Source organism: Poecile atricapillus, chromosome 16 (assembly GCF_030490865.1).
Source record: "Poecile atricapillus isolate bPoeAtr1 chromosome 16, bPoeAtr1.hap1, whole genome shotgun sequence".
In the NCBI taxonomy this organism is placed as follows: domain Eukaryota; kingdom Metazoa; phylum Chordata; class Aves; order Passeriformes; family Paridae; genus Poecile; species Poecile atricapillus.
In genome coordinates, this window is record NC_081264.1 from 12582755 (window position 1) to 12591726 (window position 8972).

At 49.3% G+C, this 8972-nt stretch overlaps 1 protein-coding gene across 5 annotated transcripts in view; it reads left to right on the forward strand.

Moving 5' to 3' along the window:
* The first annotated feature begins 6269 nt into the window (after positions 1 to 6269).
* MTMR3 (myotubularin related protein 3) overlaps positions 6270 to 8972 on the forward strand; it is a 74662-nt gene continuing 71959 nt past the window's right edge. For 4 of the 5 annotated variants that reach the window (XM_058851160.1, XM_058851164.1, XM_058851165.1 and 1 more), the window contains exon 1: positions 6270 to 6412. The gene's annotated coding sequence lies outside the window, so the exon portion shown is untranslated. Of the gene's footprint in view, positions 6413 to 7035; positions 7080 to 8972 lie in introns of all 5 variants that reach the window. The other variant, XM_058851161.1, reaches the window with a different exon arrangement.

The window sequence follows — 8972 nt, forward strand, 5'->3', positions numbered from 1 at the left end:
CTTATTAAGGAAAATAGATATGGTTTATTATGAAAAGCATTTTTTTCAGGCAGCTTTGTTGTAGCAACACAGCACATGACACAGGTTAGAGTTGTGCCAATTTGCTTTTCCAGAGAAAAGACAGGTTCAGCAGAAAATGTTCAACCTTTTACTTTTTAACTCACGAGGCAAACAATGTCATGGGATGATTGGAGTGGGAAGGGATCTTAAAGTTCACCCCAATTCCACTCCCTGCTATGGCAGGGACGCCTCCCACTGTCCCAGGCTGCTCCAAGCCCCAATGTCCAACCTGGCCTTGGGCACTGCCAGGGATCCAGGGGCAGCCCCAGCTGCTCTGGGCACCCTGTGCCAGGGCCTGCCCACCCTGCCAGGGAACAATTCCTGCCCAATATCCCATCCATCCCTGCCCTCTGGCAGTGGGAAGCCATTCCCTGTGTCCTCTCACTTCTTGCCCTTGTCCCACATCCCTCTCCAGCTCTCCTGGAGTCCCTTTAGGTGCTGGAAGGGGCTCTGAGGTCTCCCCTGAGGCTTCTTCTCTACCAGCTGAACAAACCCAACTCTCCCAGCCTGGATCCATAGGAGAAAATGATGAGTCATGAAGCCATATTAATCTAATAATAATCTTATATGGATTATTAGTCTGTTAAAGAAAACAAGCATTCATAAACCAAGATTTCTGGATATTCTGCCCATACTGAGCTCCTGGCACACCCTCAGTACCGATGGCTTCTGCTTTGACTTCCAGGTGGCATCCTTGCAGAGCCAGGCTCAGCCAGCTGTGCTCCTACCTGGAAACATGGTCCCCAAAGCCATTTCCAGTGTTTTCTCAAAAATGTTGTCTCTGTTCCACTGAATTTCAAGTTCTGAGACCCCCAAGGCTTCCTGTTTGAATAGTCCTGTGATCTTGATGGGCAGCCAGGGCAGCGTCCTCGTGCTGCTTCCCTGCAGCAAAGCATCACTAATGGCACATCTAGTTGTAAAATGGGGTTATTACAGGACAAAGAAAATCCTAAAATGAGTCTTTTGCAAAATGTTCTGACCAAAATTATACATATGTAATAAAAATCTCATTATTTTCAAATTATTCATCTACTTTGCAAGGGAATGTGTCAGAACATCTGTTTTGGGGGCCCCATCAGCATGACTGGCTGTGCCTCTCTCCTGGCTCATTTGAATCAGGCTTGGCCCTCACGCTGTGCTGACCCCAATGTCACCTGCTGCCACCTGGATTGAATGAACAATGAAATAGCACTTGTTGGATGGGAGCAGAAAGAATGGAAACACCTACACGTGGAGGAACACAGTGTAAATACTGTGGTCAGGGTCAGCATGCTTTTCAGGCATCCATCAAAACCCCAGGAGAGTAAAATGAGTGAAACATTTAAATAGGATAAAAGATGAAAACCCAAACAAAATAGGAGAGATGGGATGAGGAGAGCTGGTTTTGGGTAAAAAACTGGCCAAAGAAGCCAGTTTGAAGCCCTGAGAAAGTGAACTGCCCTGTGTTCTGTGGTCTGACTGCTCTTACTGAACCGGAACTTCGTGTGCTGACTGGTTTTTTTAAGACATATCTAACCCTGCCATCAGTTTTTCATCATAACAGAAACAGCCCAAAAACACCGAGGTGGCTGTTGGGGCCACAGGAGGGAAGTGCATTAAAGGGCACTGGGTGGTACCAGGGGCAGGAAAGGACCTGGCACACCTTTGTTTTTGCTGTTTCTCCCTGTTCCAGGTGGGAATGGCTGCAGGACTGCAGCTCTTGTAGAGGATGGGCATGAGAGCAGCCTCTGGAAAGGTGACCTGAGGGACCAGGGTGGGGTGATCCAGGACAGGATGCTGTCACCACACCACCACCACATGCAGATTTTAACACAGCCAATAACTCCAGTGACATCTGGCTTGCAACTGCAGCCCAAGGAATATCTTTCCACACCAGGCACCTCTTTTCTTTCCCTAAGAAGCCAGTTGGTAACTCAGTGGCTGTGCCTCAAATGGTAAGAGTGGTTTGGAAAGGACTCGTTGGGCTTTTAGGGTCAGCTGTTGGTGGCAACGGCATCAGGGGACAGCAGCTCTGGGAAGGATGACCCAGAGCCTCGGGACTTGAGCTGTTGGAAGCTCTGGTATTCTCATGTTTCAGCCCAGACTTCTCATGGCCATCGGATACTTGTTTTCTCATACAGGAACATCACCCTTGCTCTTAAGGGAGATGTGTTTACCGCTGTGTTTACTCTCTAAGTTTCACAAAGAACAACTGTATCTTTTCTCAGCATTCAGGTTTTCCAGCTAAACAAATTATCTCAAGATCCTCGTAAAAGAAAAAAATTAGGATTAGCCTATAATTACTTTCCAGTCACATTTTAAGTTTGTGTCCCCTGATTAAAAGTGACCAGAGCTGCATGCATAATTCCAGAGAAGGTTGCAGCAGAGGCTTTTTTAATGGCATTAACATTCTCCTTCTCCTGGAAATACCTCCATGGATATGTGCTTTTTGTCAGATCTGCTTCAGATTGGGAGTTTGTCGTCATCTCGAGACCAACAAATACACCCAGATTTTTCCCTGCTTCTGTCATTTCCAGCTGATGAGCTCCCAGCTTGCAGCAGAGATTCTTGTTAGCAATTCCCAAGGGCATGACCTTGTACTTTCCACTATTAAATTTCATCCCATTTCCAGTGTGCCAGCACTCCATGTTATCCAGCTCTTCCAGCAATACAGCTATTCCTGCTGCACGGCCAGTGCCTCCCAGCTTTGAGCCATCAGCAAATGCCATCAGCTCCCTCCTACCTTTTGTTCCAAGGCCTGTCTGAAAAATACTGTGCAAGAGCAAAAGCAGACACAGGCCAGGCTGTGGTTCTGGGATTCAGGGAGGTGAGGCTACCTGGGAGGAACAAGGGAATCCAGGCACTTTCTGCTCACTCTTCCCTTTGTAATCCCACAGATTCCATTGGTGCATCCACAGCTGATGTACGTTTGAGGTGACTTTCCTACCTTTTCCACCTAGCTATCTTTTTTTTATGGATCTCCTTTCCATTAATTTACTCAATAAGTTACTACATCTATTATATAAAAATTAATACATCTATTATATATCCATGTCCAGGAAACAATTATCAAGGGTATAATCTAAATTAATCTTAGTTAAAAGCAATCAATCTTTATGTATGTGTATGTGTAAAGACACATCACGTTTTTATTTTACATTTTTTAACTTACTTGTCTGTCCCCAAATTTTTCCTTTTTTTATTTTATATTTTAAGCTTTTAATGCTCTTGAGGTCACACTAACAGTGTCTAAAAGGCTGGATTGCTTTACTTCCTCCTGCTTAAAACCAGCCAGTGCTCCAGGAGTTCCTCCACAATTCATTACCACTCTCCACCTCCCAAATTAAAACCCCTGTCCTGGATGAGTGAGGATACACTCCAGGTCCTTCAGGATTCTGGGTTTGGGAACACCTCGTTCCCTGAGCTGTGTGTCAGGTTCTCAAAGGCCTTGCTCTCCCTTTGGGTCCAGTAATTTCCATTTCCATAAAATAAGTCTCATCCTTTGCCCTAATCATCATGGAAAATAGAAGCAAAAGTAATTTTACACGGGGCCATGTATTAAAAAATAGGCTGGAACACAAGATACAGAGAGGTTTGGGACACAGTACATGGAATGTCTCCATGCACTGTGTGTGACCAGATTGGTAAAGATAAAATGTATAAATATAACAAGCAGCTGGAAGTGCCAGCTTTTCCTGTCACAGGGATGGCACTGCAGGATTTCCCCCTCTTTAATGACCAGAAGGAGCACCCAGCAGGTTCTGCTGTACAGGAGCCCCAGGTCTCCAGGATCCAGCTTCCCAAAGTAGGTCACATTTGATCTCCCTCCAGGCACAGTGCAAAAGCCAGCATTTAACAGGGACTTCTCAAAATTCATATTTTGCTTGCTGATGCTGTCAACACACATCTTTTACAGCTACAGCTCTTCTGGCTCTACATATTTTCATTCCTTTTGGGTGTAAACAGGCCAGGGATCCTGTTTTTCCCTTCAGTTACCTGTATTTCTTCCAAAGTTCTTCTGAAAGTACATATTGACATTCAGATCACATTTGCATTCAGATGATGGCTTGTTGTTGGAAAAAAATCCTTTCAGAGGGGCTAATTAACTTCCTGTCAAAAGTTAGCTGTCCCTGACCAAGGGAGCCAAACCAGAACACAATTCACTGCATGGCTCATATCTGAGTGTGAAGACACAGGCTTCTGTATTTTGCATTGTTGCCTCTGAACACTTATGCTCCTTCCAGCTTAGACATGACCTAATGACAGACTGAAGTCCATCTGTTACAATGACTAGCCTTGGACTCAGAGGGAGAGTCCTGTGGATAATTTAGGAGTGCATTTTATAGCTACTTGCAAGCATTTCATTTCAGATCAAGGCGAACATGAGGAGCAGGTGGAAATCTCCTGCAAAAGTACAACCTGACCTACATTCAGTACTGTAAATTAAAGATATGTATAAAAATAAAACATTAATGATCCATTACAGTTGCAACAAAACCCAGATATAAATCTTGCTGCTAGAAAGGAGCTCCATAGCACAAGGCTTAGCTAGAGCTTCATTTTGGAACCAGCAACATTCCTGCCACCTCCAACACTGCTGCCACTCTCCAGCTTCCCCGTGTTTTCTGTAGTTTAATGCTCACAGGCCTTTTGCTTTATCACTTGTCTCTCAGTTTCCATGTGGTTTTTGGCAGTCCTGCCTCATGCTGGCTCCCAGCTCCCCATTACCTCATGCTTTAGGAGCCACGGGCAGAGCAGGGTGCCTTGGACAGCGCATGGCCTGGTGGCATGGGGCCACACATGTTCCTACAGCTGAGCTGAATGTCACCAAAGCAACGCAGGAAACATCGGCCACAAGACCTTGTGCGCCAGAACGGCTTCTGTAGACCACAGAATATTCTGAGTTCAAAGGGACCCACAAGGATCATCAAGTCCAAACCTTAAATGAATGGCCCTTACAGAGATTGAGCTCATTGTGTTTTCAGCACCACCCTGACCAACTGAGCTGACCCCAGGTTATAGCTGAACAGGGTGTTTCTCTAGGGGTTTTTGAGGATCCTGAGGGGGACAGATGGATGGATGGATGGATGGATGGATGGATGGATGGATGGATGGATGGATGGATGGATGATGGATGGATGATGGATGGATGGATGGCAGCGGATGCTGTGAGGTGTGGGAACATTCACCTCAGCCTCCCTTAGCACACACTTTCACTGTTACCTGATTCACAGATTGGCCGAGGTGTGTGCCAAACCTGTGCTGAGACCATGCCTGTTCCACAGCCTCGCTCAGCCAGTGCCAGGCTTATAGAGCTCACAGGGGGATAATGGGGAAGGGGTGAGTTGGCTTCACATGAATCATAGAACCAGAGAAAAGCTGGGAGTGGGAGGGACCTCTGGAGATCACCCAGTCCAACCCCCTGGAGGTGGTTACCTGGAGCAGGTGTCACAGGAATACGTCCAGGGTTTGGATTATTCCAGAGAGGGAGGCTCCATGTCCTCCCTGGGCAGCTGGTCCAGTGCTCTGCTCAATGGATTGCTTTTCCTCATGTTGAGGTAGAACTTCTTGTGTTTAATTTATGGCCATTGCTCTTCATTCTCTCTCTTAGCACCACTGAAAATAGTCTGGCACTGTCCTCTGGCACCCGTTGGAAATATTTGCACGGATTGATCAGATACCCTCCGAGTTTTCCCTTCTCCAGACTAGCCAGGCCCGGCTCCCGCAGTGTCTCCTCCTCAGGGAGATGCTCAGTCCCTTACTCATCCCTGTTGGCCCTGCCTTTCATCCTCTGAGGGGCCGAGGGATGGCAGCCGCCTCCTGAGGGCACGGCGAGCGCTGAGGGGAGCGACCTTACAGATTAGAAGAAACTTTTCACCGTCCAGGCGGTCAGACCTTGGAAGGGGCTGCCCAGGGAGGTGGTGGAGTCACCCTCCCTCGGGGCGTTCAAGAGGCGTCTGCATCTGTCGCTAGGTGATGTGGTGCGGCGGTTTAGGGGTTACGCTGGTGCTGCTGGGCTGACGGTTGGAACAGACGATTTTAAACCAGTAGATGATCTTAAACCAGTAGCTGATCTTCCAGCCTCGATAACGCCGCGATTTCGCGATTCTGTGATTCCCTAACACCGTGATCCCACTGCCCCCTCAAGCGCGGGCCGGGAGCCGCCCCCCCTCCTCCCCTCCCCTTCCCTGAGGGCGGGAGCGGCGCGCGCCCGGCCCCGCCCCGCGGGGGGAGGAGGGAGGAGGCCGTGCGGCCGCCATGTTGTTGTGTCCGTGAGGCGGCGACGGCGGCCCCGAGCCCGCAGCGACCCCGGCCCCGGCAGGACGCCGCGCCCCGGCACGGGCGGGGGCTCCGCGCCATGCCCTGCCCAGCGGTAAGGACCCGCGGGGGTGCCCCTTGTCCCGCGGCGGGGAGGGCCGGCCCGCCGCGCCGGGGCCTGGCGGAGCGCGGCCGCGCTGTCACTGAGGGCCGCACACGCCCCCTCGGCTGCGGGTGAGGGGCGGCGGCGGGGCCGGCACGGTGCGCTCGGCCCCGCTCCGGTCGGCACGGCCGGCAGGAGGAGGAGGAGGAGGAGGCGGCCTGGCTCCGCGGTGCGGCGGCCTCTTGTCCCCGGGCGGGCGGCGATACCGGGCGGCCCCGGGCCGGGCCCTGCACCGCGAGGTTCGGGGCTGCCGGGGCAGGGAGGGCTCCCCGGGACAGGGTGGCTCCTACTGCCCGTGGCCTGTGGGCCTCGCCCGGCGCTGCCGTCCCCCTGCCCGGGCCGCGGCGGTGACCGGTCCTCGCCGAGCCCGGCCGGGGGTCGCCCCATGCCGCTGGCAACCGCCGGCCTCTGCTCAGCTGCTCCGGCCGCTGGGGCTGTGTTGTCAGCAACGTTCAGCTGCCCTTGTGCGTGCGGCCCAAATTCCCGTTCCTTTTATGAGTGGGACTTGTTAAGGCTTTTTATGTATATGGTTTTGGGGCTTTAATTGCGCCTCTTCCCCGTGTTCCTTTTAACAGTCCTGTTCTTTCGCTGGGATATGAGCAGATGTTGCCCTTCCCTGGTAAGTGCTTTGTCCCCCAACATGGAGTTTAAGTTTATGCATTGAAGTTGTTCCTGGTCTTGCTCTTTTTGAGAATGTTTTTTGATCATTACATGAGACCTGGTGTTTCTTCACAACTCTGTACAGGAAACTGATTTCTTTCCTTTCTGTGCACGCTTCCCTTACTGTGGGAAGGTTGGGTGTGAGCTTGTAACTCTTGCAGACTTCAGGTCTTATAGGCACTTTTTTGTGTGCTTCACCCGTTTGTTTTCTTGCGTGATGTAGCCATGTGCAATAAGGCTTTCTTTTAGAAGAAAAGAACGTGGCTAGTGAATCATGTCAGGTAGTGCTGAGTTGAAACGCAGCTTGGCTTTCTGGTGAATATAAAGGTATATTTATATTATTTATATTATGAAGGTGAGCCTACTGAGAAGGGGTGGCAGCGTGATGGAAGGAGCTATTACAGGTTTGTTGTAGTACCTGTCATGCTCTGAGCTTTAGATAAAGAACTGAGATGCCTTTTGTCTGCTACTAAAGCGTGTGGTATTTGGAAATGAACTTTTTTGGTGGAGATGAAGGAGGTTTTATGAAGGAGGGCTTGTAAACTAGAGGGGAGGAGGCTGACATCTGATACCTGCTTTGCTTCAACTGTTACTGATTACAGTGGGTTTGGGAGATAGAAATGGTGCTTTCTTTCCTAGCACAGGAAATACTGGGCTGTAAGTGTTGAAACTTTGTGCAGATAAGTGAAGGCGGGGCACGAGGTTCTAAAATGCTTCAGTGACAAGTAGTTCTGTGCCTGCTTTGAAGCTTGGGGAAGGGCAGAGGTGTACCAACAGTGATGTTTTTCTGAGTGCTTGCACTGAAAGGTGCTCTTGTCCCACTTCAGGTTATAAGAATAGTAAATTGAGAGCCAAGCTGAGTTCTCTTCACTGGCAGTGCTATAGGTGCCTGTCCAGGGTTCTGTTCATAGCTATTGCATGAACTGTCTGCACTAGCAATTACTAAAATATCAATGTTAACCTTCTCAAGGAACAAGCCATGCAACCTACAAATGATACCACGGAAGTGGAATAGGTCAACTTGATAAGCTCTCTTTTTATTTTATTTACTTATTTTCCATAAAAGTGGCCATCTGCAGCTGGAGGAGACAGAAATGGAGCCTGCCCAGGCTTCTGAAATAGAGGATACAATATTTTATCTCAGATCTCATTCCACCTACGTGCAAGCCAGGATGATGGAGCGAAGTATGTTGTCAGCTTGCAGGAGTAGGAGGACCGTGGCTGTGCAGTGCTTTGCTGGCAAGTAACCTGGAAAAAAGGAGTAACTTAGGGAGAAGGGGATCTTTGGGCTGCTGGAGTAACGGGCAGGAGCCTGGCAAGTCTGATGGGACAGAAAAGAGGAATTGTCTCTGTGGAGGGAACTGGGTTGACATCCAGCATGGAGTTTGAGATCATTTCACCTGCGCAGCTCGAAGGGCTCTGAAGGCTGTTCCTGCTCTGGTGGCTTCCTGCTGGGAATTGTAACTGGATACAACAGGTTAGGACTCTTCCAGTTGGTGTCGGTGGTGTCTTCAAGAGCACGTGACTCCCAAATTAGTGCTTATCAGATCCTGTGAACCAGAATAAAACTTCCAGATACTTAAACATGCATGTGTTTCATAGTAGCTTTCACTGGCTGAATCAAAGTAATGTCATGTTTCTCTCAAAATAACCTGTTAGGTACTGAATTGTCCCAGAAATAATGTGCAACTCTAATGCATTTGTCTCCACCCTGAGTAGCTGGTGGTGTAAAGATCTGCCTGTGAGATCCAATGTGGGTTTTAAACTCTGAGAAGCAAGCTTCATGTCTTGTAACTTTAGCCCTCCTCTAGATATTGGTGCCATAACTTCCCAGTCCTGCCCGGAAAACTTT